General features: G+C 33.1%; 1 long non-coding RNA gene across 2 annotated transcripts; it reads right to left on the bottom strand.

Annotated features, from left to right (window-relative positions):
• Window positions 1-939: 939 nt before the first annotated feature.
• On the bottom strand, window positions 940-15,293 carry LOC138695259 (uncharacterized). Of its 2 annotated transcripts, none has more exons than XR_011331103.1 (3): window positions 15,210-15,293; window positions 3,914-3,983; window positions 940-3,145 (listed from the first exon to the last, which is right to left on the bottom strand). It is a non-coding gene; the product is annotated as an uncharacterized lncRNA (long non-coding RNA). The 2 variants fall into 2 exon arrangements; XR_011331102.1 differs by having other exon boundaries at window positions 3,914-3,986; window positions 15,210-15,258.
• Window positions 15,294-16,556: the final 1,263 nt, after the last annotated feature.

Below are 16,556 nucleotides of genomic sequence, written 5' to 3'. Positions count from 1 at the left end.
AGGCCTACTGCATAAACTTATATAATTATTAGGACTTAAAAACATCGTTAGAGCCATAGTTTTCAGTTCCTTTGGGTATCACATTACTTTCTTGCTACAATCCCGTAAATCCATTTGAATTTTCACAATGTGTGCTAAATCTTTAAGGTAGTTAAAAACATAGCACACAAAATCTGATGCACAACCGTAAATTGTCATTTTAAAGAGAGAGAATCTGAAAATAATAGGCCCTATCCCTTAAAATTGATTTAAAAATTTTATTCAGGCCATTAAAACAAAATGATGTACAGTAGGCCTAGATAAAGATGTAACGACAGCAAGCAACAATGAAAATCAACAACTTCATATTTTCAGACTTGATATTAATTGTGTCAACAGGAAAATCAATAAAGAAGTTGGTTAGAGAAAGAATATAAGATGTGCGATAGCAGTGTTGACGAGTTAATGTTCTGCAATTAGCCAAATATTGCGGATGATTGCGGATGCTGGGAAAACCTATAGCGATTTTCTGAAATAGTCCAAGAACAAAAATGTTTACTTTAAGTACACCGAATCCGCAATGTTGTCCCATTTTTTCTAAAAAAAAATATCGAAAACAAAAATAGGGTATTCTTAATAATGATAATGATAATAATTTTATTTATTCTGTTGGTGTTAAGGCAATCAGGCCTTCTCTTTTACGCAACCAGAAATATGTATACTACAAAGTTTTAAGACTGGAGCGAATAAAGTAATTAATAATTTCGGAATATGTATGATTTATTTATTTATTTATTTATTTATTTATTTATTTATTTATTTATTTATTTATTTATTTATTTATTTATTTATTTATTCTGGTGTAGTTAAGGCCATCAGGCCTTCTCTTCCACAACACCAGGAATACAAATACAATAATAGAAATAAACAGAAAAAATACACTATAATATACAAAGTAAAGCTACACAAGAAATAAAGAGAGAGAAAAAAAACACTATAAACAAAGTAAAGCCACACAAAAATATACAGGTTGCAGTCACACAAACTTTAAATGAGTGATTAAGTATCATAATTAATTCCATCCTAACTAATTAACTAACATAAACAAGAAACTTGAAATTTTAATCTAGGTTAAAAAAGAAAAAGAAAAAAAACACAAATCAATACTTCTAGCAATACCTAAAAAACATTAACTAAGACAAAATTTTCCAATTTAATTTTGAATTGTGATAAAGTCCGGCAGTCCCTGACATCATTAGGTAACGAATTCCAGAGGCGAGGTATTTCTACAGTATAGGAAGATGAGTATAAAGACGTTCTATGATGAGGGATAGAAAGAAGTGCTTGATGTCGGTTTCGAAGAGTTGTAAGAAATTGAAAGCGCGATAACAGATATTTCGGAGTAGAAGTATGCATGATTCTAAACAGAAGAGACAGTGAATGTATTGTTCTTCGTTCCTTCAGACCCATGAAAGTAACTGGAGGGAAGGTGTTATATGGTCAAATTTACGAGTATTGCAGATGAATCGGATGCACACATTATGAACACGTTGTAGTCTCTCAGCTAAGAGTGAACTTACATTAGTTAGCAAGGAATCGCAATAATCAAAATGGGGCATTACAAGCGTCTGAATAGACTTTCTTGTGTTAAATTCTAACGTACCGTGTTTACCTGTTTCGACCTTTTATGGGTCATCCTCAGAACTGGTCGTTGTTGGTCTTGGTGCCTCTTTTTTGTTTCCTGTGAGGGTGTGTTCGTGTGGTGTAATGTAGAGTCAAAGAGTGTGTGTGTTCTGAAATTGAGTTGTGTGTTGAGAATTTCGTTGGGGTGTGTTTTCATGTGTCTGTATATTTCTTTAAGATCTAATGACTTTGTGTGTAGTTTTTCATGCCAGACATCTCTTTAAAACAGTGATTTGCAATCTTTTTGAATGAGCGACCCACTATTTTTTTTAGTAGGTTATATTACGACGCTTTATCAACATCTCAGGTTATTTAGGGTCTGAATGAGATGAAGGTGATAATGCCTGTGAAATGAGTCCGGGGTCCAACACCGAAAGTTACCCAGCATTTGCTCATATTGGGTTGAGGGAAAACCCCGGAAAAAACCTCAGTCAAATAACTTGCCCCGACCGGGAATCGAACCCGGGCCATTTGGTTTCGCGGATAGACGCGCTAACCGTTACTTCATAGGTGTGGACGACCCACTATTGAGCAAGACTTTTCTCTTTTAATATACTCCGTGCAATGAGACATTGAAAGAAAAAAGTAACAAAAATTAAACATTTTTAGTAATCTAATAATACAAAGAAAGACACATTGTGAACTTCAGTCATGTTGTATTTTGTACACTTGCCTCCGGTAACTTTCCATTGCTTTTTATATGCAATCCACCTATTTCCAGAAACGTTGGAAGTGTAGGTCTGGGAGTGTTGACTGAGAAGTGACTGTTCACCAAGATGAGGCTTATTCTTTGTTGTAATTCCCGCACCGATGGATAATCCTTTCCATAATGATGTTTGAAGAATTCTTCTGTAGCCGTATTAACATTACGGTCATACCAGACTTTCACAGCACAGTCGAATACTGCATTTATCAATCTTTCCCATAAATTCATTTGATTTGAAAAATATAGAAAGTAATTCGGAATATATGCTGGGTTGTCAGGGTTACGATTCCTGTATGTCACCCATGGAAGAGCAGTGCTGGTTGTTATACTGATTAAGGGGGCTTTGAAACGATGGGAGAAACCTATGAAACAATCCGGTCCCATAATTAGAGTGATAACGGCATGGTAGGTTATGTTGCTTTTCATGAGGTTCAAAATGTTTTCATTCTTAAACGCAACACGGCAGGTTTGTAGCATGTTGTCCAGGAAATACCTCATTACTTGAAACGGTCCCTGTCCTCTTAGCTGTTCTATGGATACATTCTTTAACACAGCTGATCCACCTATGCTGATGTCTGTGTAGTTCGGCACCGGTTTCTCCAGTGGATGATAGCCGTACACATCCACTTGGTGGCCACGGGCTGCCAGGGCTTTTAAGTACGTGTGAAATATGACGTACTGACTTCGTCCTGCGTAGTTAAACAGGGCCAGGATTCTCGCAGCTTCCGAGATGCATATAGGCAATGCACAGATGACTAGAATTTGCGAGCACTTCATCTGCGAACATTTGGACCGGAGAATCAATAACTGTGATAGAGATTGCAAGAGTAGGCCTATAGTTTCATAATAGTACATTATGCAACGAACCTATAATGTTAGTAATTAAGACGCGAGTATGTTTATGAAACGAGCGCAAGCGACTTTTTATGCTGGACCATATTTCTAACTTGAAATCATTCATAAGTATTCATGTTATTCTTATCTGACTGGGGAGCGGAACTGACCTTGTGCAATATCTCGTAAATTGTGAGATGTGCGCAAACACGAAAGTATTGATTTTTTCCGAGAAAGAAATGTCTTTGACTTTGATATAATCTGGAGAGTAAAATGAACAGTAATCTTGATATAACGTTGAAATTGATTTAAACATTGAAAAACGAGATGGCAAATTGAATTTATTTGAATATTATTTAGAATTAACGCTAATTATTATAGTAACAGAAGATAACCTTCTGCGACAGTATTGGATTTCCAGCCTCCGTGACGTTTCGCTAGTTGTCTTTCGATTGCATATCCGAGAATAATCGATACTTGCGCTTTCATATTGCTACAATGGTGTTTTCTGATTGGCGGAACACCTGAACTTTAATGAATAGATGTACTTTAATGAGGTCCATTAAAGGGCTGCTACCAGGTGTATAATTTCTACATTTCAGTATGGTCGAGCATAAAATGCATTATAATATTAGAGAACAGATTTTTAGGTTGGTACTAAAAGCTGATTTTCGAACTAGCTGTTATGGATAGAGTCCTGCGTTTGCTTACCTAGAGGCTGCAAGCAATCCGTAACAGTGTAGGTATGTATGGAGTGTAACACGGCGTACACACTTCAGGTCTGCTGTTCAGCGAACATGTCAAAACAAAACAAGATGCTTGGGGATCAGTGTTCTAATAGAAGATGTGGTAGAGAACATTTTATTAGAATAGAAGGAACCGTATTTTATCAGAAAGGAGGAGAATTTTTTCATTTCAAGCAAAAAAATATATACAGTCTTTCATTGTGATGTACAGAGACCCGTAAAGTAAGTAGTCAGTGTAAATTCCTTTTTTTACTGTAATTTATTGTATTATTTTAATTTACAACATATATTTATTTATTTAGGCTATTTATAGATGCGTACATATATTGTGTCCAGTTATAAAGTTACGAGTTTGAGTTGTTACTGAACACTTTAAATTATACAGAGACATCATTTTATTTTTACTTCAATTTTTATTGTACCTGAGTTTTTTAATGTACTTCACTCCCCCCCTTCTACTAATGAAGTTCAACCGTCCTCCACACAGATCCAAGACTGCATATACAGTCATAGTAGCTTTACGGTCATAGTAAACAGTACGTTCCAAAAATATGTTCGCGTTTTCCAGTGACGAAAGGGCTTTCAATATTGAATCATTTTCGCACAGGTACTGTCGTCCATTTGCCTACGTCGCATCCCGGTTTCCCCCACCTCCTTCTATTCGCTTCTCTGTAAAGGCTAGTGGCTGGGCTGTCTTAGCTCTTTTCTGAGAACATTAATTTCTGTTTAGAATTGGACGTCTACGTAATATTATACAACTGTTTAAAATAACTTAAATAAAAGGGCCTCGTTAAGTAATTAACTTTCGCGTGATTTCCTCCCTTTTTACAACCCTGCGACATAACCACTTGGACGGACAATATATAGCATGTCTCAGTAATTTTATCTTTTCGGATCGGGCAAAAGCGAAGATTGAATTTACAGTACATAAGGTAATCTTTTATAGAGTAGGTACAGAATTATTTCAACATGAGTTATTGATACGAAGTACGAACCTGGTAATTGGAATTAGGTACAATAGTCTATAGTGCGATAATATGCACATTAGAACTGAAGCCTGTATCGAAATGAACTGCCACACATTTTCAAAAATGTGTTTAAATATCCATATTATGATTATTTTTCAATTTAACTTCATTTTCTATATTGTATGCTAATGTGCTGTAGACAGTATAATATACACTGCATAATGAATACGTCCACATGCACAGCTCAGTTCGTGAGTAAAAACACTCATTGTTAATACTGTACTGTATTTTGATTCAACAAAATCCCAATGAAAATTATCAAACTCAAAATCGTGATATTTCCTAGTTTACGTAAATGGATGAATTACTTTTCTTCCCTCATATACCTAGTAAAGTGATTTGTTTGTATTTTACGCCAGTACCATCGAACTCCAATTTTGGAAGGGGAAGCAAAGGTATAGCCAGGTTAATATAGGAAATGTTAATAAAAATAAGATGATGTCCCTGTATATTTACCAAACCGTTAACCAATATACTTACCAACTCTAAATCATATAATTATTTAATGTCCTTCTAGAATAGAATATTCTTGAAACTGTAAAATGTTAAATTATTCTGGGGGAAAAATCGTATTAGTTCTAATCAACTATTATGAAACTGTAAGTCTTCAATTTCGCATACTATTATATTATAGGTTTAATTTTTTTTATCTATCTATTTATTTTTTTTTAAATTATGTATTTAATTTCCAATTTTGAGCCATTTCTTGTAATACCTCCTTATTGCCAATTGTTGCTAGTAAATAATGCATTTAACTCGCAAATTTCAAGTCATCTCTTAATATAGCTATTTATTGCTTTTAAAATAATGTGTTTAATAACTATTTTATTTTTATTTATATATATTTCTTCCTATAACCATTACAGGTTGCCATTGTCAAAGAGTACCGTGATACAATAAGTATAGAGAAGTGTCTTGAGGCTTGAAACATATTTTGTTGTTACAGTGAAAAATAACAAATTGAAATAGATTGAAACACAAAATAATATACGAAATATCAAGAAGATGTGAATTACAGTCATGGTCCCTTTGAATGATGCCTGAAAATAGCTATTAATCCTTTGCGTGTTCGTTTTTTAAAATAATGTGTTTAATATGTAACTGCAGTCAGTGTATTGTTGTTAGTATCTCTTTGTTGTTACCTATTGCTTTAAAAAGAATGTGTTTAATTTGTAATCTTAAGTCATTTTTTCTACTATTCCTTTACTGTACTGTTTACATTTGTTTTTAAATCTTTTGTATTGCCCCTACCATTATATATTGCCCTTCAAGAATTTCGTTATTCGTTAGTTGTAAGTCATTACTTGTGTTATATTTTAATTATTGTAATTGTTCCTGAATCATGTATGTAACTTGTAACCGTAAATCATTGCTTGTAATATCTCTTTATTACTCTTAACTGTTTCAGTGTTCATGAATTAAGTATTAATTTGAAAGTGAAAGTGAAACTTTGTTTTATTAATCTACTATTGATTATCTTTTTAGGTCGTGATTTACTCTGAAACGGTTAGACATTCTTGTTTACCTTTTATATAGATTATTCCTCAAACATCTCATTAATCTTTAACAGGAGCCAGTCTTTCACTAATGTGCATGCTTCTATATAATTCATGTAAATTGTAACTGTGACCACTATTTTATGTTATCACTTTACTATTGTTTATTGGTTATAAAATATGTATTTTGATGCCAACTATAACCCTAATATACCTTAGGGTGAAATAGGGTTTATTAAATTGGATAATAAAAAAAAGTTAACGTGTAAAACAAGTATTCATGATTGATTTCTAGAACTTGGAATTTGAGACGGTAATATGTACTGTATATGGAAGTAAAAATTAACTACAACATTATTAATTGATCAAAAGATGAAACATCAGGACCGAAATATTATATATTATATATTTCAGTACTAACTCATTTTCTATTGCGAATATCCAAATTTCAGTCATTTCAATAACTCGTCATATTATTTACTTGTAACCTCATTTTAACTTTGATAAAATATAATTTCTATATCTTTTAAAAAGTGCAATTTAAATATTCACCATATGTAAATAGGAAAGAAATAATGAGCATTGTTTTTTACTTTTTGGATAAAAAACACATTTTGAAACAGAAAGTACGAGTATCTAGAATCTAGATGTGTTTTACTTATTGTGAGAATAATCTTCTGTTTCCTATAAGATGACTTTAAATGAATAAATAATTTAGTTATTAAATCCACGTGGCAATATACAGGGTGGAAGGTAAGGTAGTACATTAATTGTAGGATGTGATTCCTTGAAATATAACGAACAAAAAAGTATAATACCACTTTGCTCGTTTTTGCGAGGTTTTTGAAGAAATAATGCTTTTATGCCGACATTTCAATCGCAAATTTTACGAATAGTGTTTAAAATACGGTTTAATATCTTGTATAACAACGAAGAGAACGTTTATTATGTTCAAGTTGCAGCAGTATTTTGATTAGAAAATTCACAGATTTCGAATTAATCGATTGAAGAAACATTGATTGTCGGGTCACGTACAGAAGATCAAAATATCTGGCATCGCTGTCTGGACGGCAGACAGTTGGCCTAGTACTCGCAACTGATCAGCTGTTGTTATGTTTACATTGCATTAGTATACAGTTGGACGTACAGCGATACAGATTAGTTTATTTCAAAACTACGAGATGCCAGAGTTCACAAATCGTGAGTACTTAGACATGATCCAGGCCGCTGAAGAAATTCGGAACAGTGAAGAACTACTGACCAGAGTTCGTCATAATTGGACTAGAAGACGTGAAAGCTGCACGCACGCTGATGGTGGACATTTAGAACAGTACCTGTAAGATGTGAGTGGAATGTGGTTTACAGAGTTTATTAGGTTACTCTTTATTTCATATTAACGCCCAGAATTAGTGGTTCGTAAAACAAACTGTAACGTTAAATACAACTTGTTCACAAAGTTACATCGGTTTAATTTTTTCATTAATTGTAACTGAAACTTCAATCCTAAGTGTTTTCACTAATTTGGACATAATTTCCTGTAATTAATTGATGAACTAGTGGACTTACTCGTGTTAAATATGTAATATTCGTCCGGCTTACAGCTGTTTCAGTGCATCACGCACCATCATCAGAGCCTACTAGATCGCGGCGTCATCTAGAACTTCTCTGCCTGTTAGGAGGGTGTGTTTTATTGTTGGAATGTGTTGGATTGTGGAGTCGAATAGTGTGTGTGTACTGAAATTGATCTGTTTGTTGAGGATTTGATCAGGGTGTGTTTTAGTGTGTTTGTATATTTCGTATTGTTCTAGTGTGTTGAGTTTTTGGTTCTTGGGCTGTGTGTGTAGGATTTCCATGTCCGTATTTATGTTATTGTATGTATGGTTGGCATTGGTTATGTGATCGGCGTATGTAGATGTGTTGTGTCCTCTGGTTATAGCTTTAATGTGTTATTTGTAGCGAGTTTGGAATGATCTGCCTGTCTGTCCTATGTAGAACTTGTCGCAACTATTACATGTGAGTTTGTATACACCTGTGTGGTGTATGAAAACAAAAGCACACATAAGATCGCATCTTCATTCAGAAAACAGAAATACAACATAACATACAGAACAGAAAACACACTACAAAGACATCTCAACACACAAAAAACACAAACAAATAAATACGACCACACAGGTGTATACAAACTCACATGTAATAGTTGCGACAAGTTCTACATAGGACAGACAGGTAGATCATTCCAAACTCGCTACAAAGAACACATTAAAGCTATAACCAGAGGACACAGCACATCTACATACGCCGATCACATAACCAATGCCAACCATACATACAATGACATAAATACGGACATGGAAATCCTACACACACAGCCCAAGAACAAAAATTCAACACACTAGAACAATATGAAATATACAAACACACTAAAACACACCCTGATCAAATCCTCAACACACAGATCAATTTCAGTACACACACACTATTCGACTCCACAATCCAACACATTCCAACAATAAAACACACCCTCCTAACAGGCAGAGAAGTTCGAGATGACGCCGGGATCTAGTAGGCTCTGATGAAGGTGCGTGATGCACTGAAACAGCTGTAAGCCGGACGAATATTACATATTTAACACGAGTAAGTCCACTAGTTCATCAATTAATTATATTCAAGTGTTAAAAGTGGTGTACGCAAGATTAAAAAATGGATGATTTCCTGATTTTCACGTTATTTCTTGTTATTGCTGTACGTATTTCTTGCTTACATTAAAATTATTACGCCATACCTATTGTTAATGTATTGCATCGTAAGTTGATAATTCTGCATTCATTGTTGAACTGCACCCGGAAACGAGCTATTTTGTTCATTCGGGTTATTAATTTACATTTTCCGACATTAAATTATACAAACTAAACAAATAACAGTTACGCCCCTTTCCGTAGTTTACGTAGGTGATTTTTGTGCGAAGATTTATCCCCAGATTAGCTCGCGAAGTATTGCACAGAAGTCTCAAGATGTCAAACATGTATTATATGATTGTCCAGTCTTTTGCCGTGAAAGATACGAGCTTGAGTTGTTACTGAACACTTGAAATTATACATTTACCAAACCGTTAACCAATATACTTAGCAAATCCAAATCATATAAGTATTTCATGTCCTTCTTGAATAGAATATTCGTGTAACTGTAAAATGTTAAATTATTCCGGGGGAAAAAAATCGTATTAGCTCTAATCAACTATAATGAAACTGTAAGTCTTCAATTTCACATACTATAATATTGTACTATTCGTTTTAATTTTTATTTTAATTAGGCATTTGATTTCTGGTTTTGAGCCATTTCTTGTAATACCTGATTATTGCCAATTGTTGTTACTAAATAATGTATTTAGTTCGCAAATTTTAAGCCATCTCTTAGTATAGCTATTTATTGCTTCTAAAATAACATGTTTAATAGCTATTTTATATATATATATATATATATATATATATATATATTTCTTCCTATAACCATTAGATATAAATATAGAGACATGCCTTGAGGCTTTATGAAACGATCCATTCTTTCATTAAGGTGCAGCCTTGTACATAATTCATGTGAATTGTAACCTTGACCACAATTTTGTATTATAATTTTATTATTGTTTATTGCTTATAAAATATCTATTTTGATGCCAACTATAACCCTAATATACTTCAGGGTGAAGTAGGTTTTATTAAATTGGACAATAAAAAAAAAAGTATTGCACCGAAAGTGAGTACATTTGAGCCGTTCAGAGCAGAAGTGGTGTAAGTCACGAATGGGTAATGAGGGTTGAAGTAAACATTCTGTAAAATACAGTGCAAACTATTAGTAGTGAGTGGATAGCAAGATTGCTACTTTGCTACTTTGCGCTGTATTTTACAGAATTTTTACTTTAAACCTCATTATCCAATTTTGACTTACACCACTTTTGTTCTGAACGGCTCATTTGTTTGCTGCGGTCCTCCCCTCACCTGCTGCAAGATACACGGTGAAAGGTAGTTGAACTTAACCCACCCCCTTCAAGTTGCTGTCCGCATGGGATGTGAGGTACTACTTATGCGGCGTTGAGACATCTTGCAATTGCCGTCAGCGCTTTCGAAACACTTGTAATTATCTCACTATCCGTAAGTCCTATAATTTTTTTTTATTTGACGAAACTTACTCTAAATAATGAATTCTATGGCTCCTGTCAATTAAGGGTATATGTATGTGAACGACCACAAATATTATCAGAAAATGCAGCTCTAAATTTCTAAAATTTTATAAGAAAATGAACTCATAATTGGACAAAAATTACAAGGTACCAGAACAAGACTTATTAGAACTTAAATATCTAATAAAAGTTACTAATAATATTTTTCTATCCAGTTTTATCAAAGTATGAAAGAAAAGCAAAAAAATTCTGCAATTACATCATTTGGTAACCATAACATTGTTATGGTCCCTCTGACATTTTTAATATTTTTCCTGCATGTAATAAACACTTATCTCTAGAAAGTAGACTACTCTCAGACATTTAGAGTTCTTTATTTTAATACAATTCATTTTTTATTTGTCCTATATAAAATATATTAAAATTTACATAATGTTTTGTGACCTAATTTTTCTATTTTCAAAGAAAGTGTAGTCTACCTTTTGCATAAATGCATGTTTAAATCAGTGTACAAAATTTCAGAATTCTGTCTCTAATGGTTGTGGAGTTATGAAATAATATGTGTGAAAATTTTAAAATTTGGAGAATTTAATGTAAAGTAAAAAGTGAATTCTAAAAAAAAAAAAATATATATATTATTAGCAACCTTTTTTATACTTTTATCAGATATTTAAGTTATAGTAAGTCTTGTTGTGGTACCTTGTAATTTTTGTCCAATTGTGAGTTCATTTCCTTATACAATTTTAGAAATTTAGAGTCCGCATTTTCTGATAATATTTGTGGTCGTTCACGTACATATACCCTTAATGTACTACCTTACCTTCATGTACATTTATACGTAAGTACTACTCTCATTGCCCAATGCCTGGTGTTAACACTCGTTGCTTGTGTAGTTACGAGTAATTGTTAAAGCGATCCATGTTTTGTTCCGCGTAATTTTACCAACAATAGTCGCGTGAGCAGACAGAAAGACTTCGCTTTCTAGACGCACGCGCACCCAAGTATACTGTATTTTGAGGCTTCCTGGGACAAAGTACGGTCTCTAGCTATAACTACTGATCTTAGTACTGATGATGCTGTGTTTCATGCAACCAGAAATATTATCAATAATTTGGACTATAAAAATGTTTAGGTATTTTTATTGACATCAGAAAAGCCTTTGATACTGTGAATCACCTTATATTATTAGAAAAATTAAATAAGATAGAAATTAATTGAATTGTTTTGAAATTGTTTGCTTCTTGCCTTAGCCAGAGAACACATGTAACCATAATTGATTAATGACTTCAGTAACACTCGAAATATTAATATCGGTGTTCCGCAGGGGACGGTCCTCGGTCCAATTTTGTTTTCACTATTTATTAATGATTAATTGGCAATTAATTTTAAAAAATCAGTGGTGAGATGTTTTCGTTTGCGGATGACACAGTTATTTTTGCAAGTAAAACTTGGGATGATGCGTACCTTAATGCAAATAATGGCATCAAATTGATAAAAAAAATTGGATTGATTCCAACCTATTTGTGTAAAATCATTCTAAAATTACGATTGTAGGCCTACTATTTTCGTTAAAATATGTTGGTATGAAATCTCTTGATTCGCTCTTGTATTAAAAAAATTCATACATCTAATTCTGCTTATAATAATTTTATTGTAATTGTCCTATTCTGAATGAATCTCCTCAATAGTTAAGTATTTCGGAATAATAATCGACCAACACTTACGTTGGGATAAACATGTTCCTTTTCTGTGCAATAGATCAAGAACAGTTATTCAGTATTTTGTTATCCTACGAAATTGCATGACTGTTCATACTTTACGAATGGTTTACATCGCATTAGTACAGTATAAGCTGTGTTACAATACGGTATTATAGGATGAGGTAGTGCTTATAGTACCTCCCTCATGCCAATAACTTTGCTACAGAAAAGAATAATAAAAATATGTCTTAATAAACCTCTTGATTATCCTTCAGAACTGTTTTATCCAGAGTTTAAAGTATTTCATATCCATAAAATTTATAACAATGTATTATTGAATTTCATACATAAAAATCAAAACATATTTAAATAGTATTCGCATAAATATAAACCAAAATATCAGATAACATATGCCTGACAGAACCTAAATGTACCACAATTGTAGCATATATTCACACTAGTAACTTCGGTCCAATACTTTATAACAAGATAATAGCTAAATTCCTAAACATACAATTTGCTAATGCTTCTTATTTGAAAAAAAAATCGATAAAAAATTACTGTTTAGAGAGAAAATTTTAAGTTCCAATTATTGTGATATCTGTGTTTTTGTTTTTCTTGTTTGTTTTTTTTTTTACTTTTTATTGTGTTATTTAATAAAATGTCTTAAAATTATGCGGAATGCTCCCTGAGCACGAGTATGTAACTTTTTCTGGGGATGCTAGAGTGATTATTATATAAAAACAATATGTACCTTTGTTCTAGCAATAAAGTATTATTATTATTACTAGCCGTACCCGTGCGCTCCGCTGCACTTGTTAGAAATGAATATGAAGTAATTACGTAATTAAAATAGGACATCTGGTCCAGGGAACATTCGTGTTTGATAGGAGGATAAACCGTTAAAAATGTTACTTAATTTAAATTGTATTTAAATAATTAAAATGCGATCATTTTGGTCCAAAGACCACTCATTTGATGCAATGATAATTCCTTTAACATGTTTCTTATTTGTTATTACATGCAAATAAATAAAATATTATCATTTGGTTCAGAGAACATCCGTTTTTGGTACAAGGATAATCCGTTTAACATTTTTCTAAATTAGTCTTGAATGCATCTTTAATAAATCACTCCAAATTAATAGAGTGGATTGTGTACGAAGATAATTTTTATGTTAACCTTACTGTGCATCTTTTTTTTTGTTAAGTTTATTTTATTCACGCCAAAACATCTGTGGTCATGTCGCGTGTTTAGAATGTGTGGGTATATGAGTAGGCCGTTTTTACTCTTGTTGAGTTCCTCTTTCTATTGTGTGTTGTAGATGGCTTGTGTTCATGTAACTGATTATAGACTTTGATTAATGTTTTTGGTATTGGTAATTGAGGCGGTGATGAATCAAGGCATGTATCTTTCCAATCCGGCATTTGCCTTTATGACTAAGGGAAATCATGAAAAATCCCAGTCAGATTGGTCGGCCACGGGGTTTGTACCCGGGACCTCCCGAATGCGAGTCTCAAACGCTACCGTCTGAGCCAACTCGCTCGGTTGTATATCATTGTTTATGCAAATAAAAAAAATAAGGTACCCTACATAAATATTATTAGGGTATTATTTTATGTGACCAAATAAAGTCGCAATAATCAAGTTATACAATATTTTGAAAGAACATCAAGTTTTCTGTGCGTAAAGAACTATTTTCATCTTACCTCAGTCCTCGTATGTAGTATTACATCCATCCAGAGAAACTAAAAATTTCAAATAGTGAAGGAATTATCCAAATTAGCTTCTGAGATTACTTCATACAAACACATAAATATTCTCTGTGTATTAATAATGATAAACGTCAAGGCCGCCTTAAATAGACGGAGTAATTTGTTTTTATTTCATCGACGTTCTTGCAATAACTCCTAAGTGACATATCAATTTTGAAATTTTTGCTCTATAAAATCATTTAAATAGTTATACAGCAAATAATACAATCTCCTATATGTAATTATTGTTCTTTCTTTCGAAAATGTAAGAATTCACGAACTCCTACGTATCACTGCCATAGAATTAATAAATCTGTTTCTTCTTCGTACTGGAAATTTTATATTTTGCACATAATGAGGTGAAAATGTATTATATTATTATTTTGAAACTCTTGTATATCCTTAAATATTAGTCCTATCAAAATGTTGCTTGGAATAAAACTTATCGGAAATCATTTTTAAAGAAACTTTCGTTATGTAATATTTTTCACTAAAATCAGTAATAAGCGAGATATTTAGATTTATTTAATTCAGGCCCCCTTATAACCCCCCTTTTAAATAAAGTATTTTGAATGCCATATAGCCTAAAATCTAAGTTAGAACGAACTTAATTTATATTCCAAATTTCATCGAAATCCGTTCAGCTATTATCGCGTGAAAAGGTAACAAACATCCAGACAGACAGACAGACAGACAGACAGACAGACAGACAGACAGACAGACAGACAGACAGACAGACAGACAGACAGACAGACAGACAGACAAACAAAAATTTCAAAAAACCGATTTTCGGTTTCAGGATGATTAATTATATGTTAACACCAATTATTTTTGGAAAAGCGAAAATTACCAGAAAAATTTCGGTTACAGATTTATTATTATTATTATTATTATTATTATTATTATTATTATTATTATTATTATTATTATTTAAACATATTATAATGGAAATTGTCCTGATTCGTATATTCCTAGATTCAAAGAAAAAGAGTGAAACCAAATTTTGTACAGGAGACCTAAAGTGAAAGTTTAATGGACCTGAACGTCCGAGCACTAACTATAACAATATAATAGCCTATTTAGCTGTTGTTGCTGCTACACGTTACCTTTGTAAATATTGCTGCTTCAGTCGCCTGAGTTCTAACTCAGTGTGTGTAAAGAATACGCGTACTATGTCCTCACAATTTTTGTCATTTATATAGAACCTCGTGGGGCGATGGAAAAATTTATAAAGCGACAACACTATAATTAGTTTGTGTTCCATTTACAAATTATCTTAATATTTCATGTATATTTTTGTAATAACATAGAAAACAAGTTTACCCTTCCTCGTTATCACACTGTTGAAGAAACGACAAAAGTATCTGCGGCACATTAATGTCAAACAAGGGAAAATTCATAACATTTGAGTGAAGAATGAAGTTTGCTATTTCTGTAGAAGTTTGAAGCCGACGCGGCGTATTTATAATATTTTTCCCTGAGACAGGCTAACAAAAAGTAGCACCTACTTGACATGACATTATTCAAATAACACAACATAGACCATGACAATGTTTCTGTTTAGATAACAGTCCGAAGATAGGTTGAAACTTCATAAGTTGTATTAATAAGGCAGTGGTAAGCATTTTTATACCTTTAGCCGTTCTGCAGAGATCGCATAAATCCACCTAGCTCATTCATCTCGTACGCTAGATTCGATTCGATTCAATTCAATTCAATTCAATTCAATTCAATTCAATTTATTTGGCCATTAGACATACTGTTTTAGGCTTCGCCAGAATATATTGAAAAGCATATAAATACATTTTATGCTCGACCATGCCGAAATGTACAAGGTGCGTCAGAAAGAACGGATGGATTTCACATGGCAAGAAAATTGTAAAGATTCATCAAATCAAAAATTTATTGTTATCAACATATTCACCAATACATGCAGTTTATTTATGTAAAACAACATTATCCATATGATGTCCTTGGCTTTCAATACAGGCATCGAGGCGTTTTCTGATGTTCGCCATCACTTTCACAGTCATAGCTGGTGCAATTGCCACGATTTCTTCACGAATCGCTGTCTTCAGTTCGTCCAGTGTATGTGATCGATGTTTACAAACTTACGCCTTCAAATGGTCCCAAAGAAAGAAGTCGCAGGGCGCGAGATCTTACCGTAGCCTCGGACAATCTCAGTGCAATAGAATTTCGTCCAGGTGATTTCTTCTTTAATGTTGAACCTGTGATACGAAATGAAGCCACCCACCGCAAAATTGTATTCCGAGTTGGAATCCTAGCGTGACATCCGATGTCGAAATGAGTCCTGAGTGGCGATCACAGACTCTTCATTTTTCAAAAATGTCTCTACGATGAAAGCACGTTGTACACCAGACCAACACCATATTCTCAACTGAAACTGCATTCTATGGCTGACCCAACAGTCGTGGTCCCCCTCACTATATCTC

Source organism: Periplaneta americana, chromosome 2, assembly GCF_040183065.1.
Source record: "Periplaneta americana isolate PAMFEO1 chromosome 2, P.americana_PAMFEO1_priV1, whole genome shotgun sequence".
Taxonomy (NCBI): Eukaryota; Metazoa; Arthropoda; class Insecta; order Blattodea; family Blattidae; genus Periplaneta; species Periplaneta americana.
Note: the sequence above shows the minus strand (reverse complement) of the source record. Positions and strands in the feature narration are given on the sequence as shown.